Source organism: Brassica oleracea, unplaced genomic scaffold, assembly GCF_000695525.1.
Source record: "Brassica oleracea var. oleracea cultivar TO1000 unplaced genomic scaffold, BOL UnpScaffold00975, whole genome shotgun sequence".
NCBI classification, from domain to species: domain Eukaryota; kingdom Viridiplantae; phylum Streptophyta; class Magnoliopsida; order Brassicales; family Brassicaceae; genus Brassica; species Brassica oleracea.
The window spans coordinates 25944-27396 of record NW_013617563.1 but is presented as its reverse complement, the minus strand read 5'-3'; positions in this window follow the sequence as shown (position 1 = coordinate 27396).

The window sequence follows — 1453 nt, the reverse complement described above, 5'->3', positions numbered from 1 at the left end:
TAATTATCCATATACTTTATCCCTCTGGATTGTATATGTCTTTATTACATGCACAACTGCATGTTTACACCCGATCATGGGGATCATCTTATTGGAATTTACTTTATCGAGTTCTTTTTCAAGTGCAAACATAATTTCTCAATGTTCCACTCCCTAGGATTCTTTAATTCTTCCCCTCGAGATGATGACACTCCATGTCTAAAATCTCGTACTGAATCCCACTCTAGAACCAATAACATATTCAGTTTTCCCATTTGGGATGAATTATGTTTCAAATCCTTTAGAGTGAGATCTTAATTTGGGGTCAGCTTAAAGAAATCACATATTGTGAACTTGTTTGATGATTCATCACCCATGATGGTTTCGTTTATTTTCTTGACATGCTATATGTGAAAAACTTCTGGTTTTTCAACATTTCACAATAATGTGGATAACATTATTGGAGATGGTTATATATCAGTAAACTTCAGGTTTACCACTTATTTATAATTTTGCCATCTTTTTTTTTCTTATGCATGTCTTTTCATCATAAGTTCCTCTAGAGCCAATAATAATTTTTATAGTAGTAGATATTGTACTTACTTATTTTGAGAGATGAGAAATATTTATTACCTTTAGTAGTCATGTACGATGACCCAATATCTGCCAGGTACATCTATCTCCATCCTGAATCTCAAAATTTTATTCAGGAAGATTATTCTCATATCACATCGATAATTTATTTTCATTTTCTGGACCAACCAGAAAATCTGAATCATCAAGATGAGTATTCAGGCTATGAAAAATGGTTCGGGCACATAAGAGACGAAGCTTAATATACTTCATTTCTCTTTTTCTTTTTGATTCTCGATATAGATCGGCTAAATATTTGGCGTACGAAAACTACGTACCCAATTTTCTTTCTTGCCGCATCTATAACAAACCTTTTATGTTTACCTTTTATCACCCGACCACTTTCATTTTTCGTGGAAGTTTCCATTCTTCTCATAGGGACGGAATCTTCTTCCTCGTCCTCTCCCACGACCACGTTAGCGGTTTCAACCGCATCCACATCCTCGTCCTTTTCTAGTAGGACCGATTTGATGGTTTAGTATCATGATTTCATTATTTTTTTTCAGTTTTCACGGATGATTTACATCAACTCCGATCCTTTCTTTCAAGGATTTATTTGTCAAAGATCTTTTAGATATTTTCTCATGATACACCTCATCTTATAAACCATCATTAAAGTGGTGTAAATTATCATGGCTTTTTCTTTTTCTCATCCGATATAGTTTCAACTTATCGATGATTTCTCAAAGCTCATTTTTTTCAAGTGCATCTTTGCACCCACTACCCAAGTCTTATAATTATTTCCCGTAATATCAAGGGCATTTATTTTGAGCTTTGTCAAATTTGATATGATAACCGAATTCATAGAATAATAATATATAAAGACGGAAATTGAAATGCA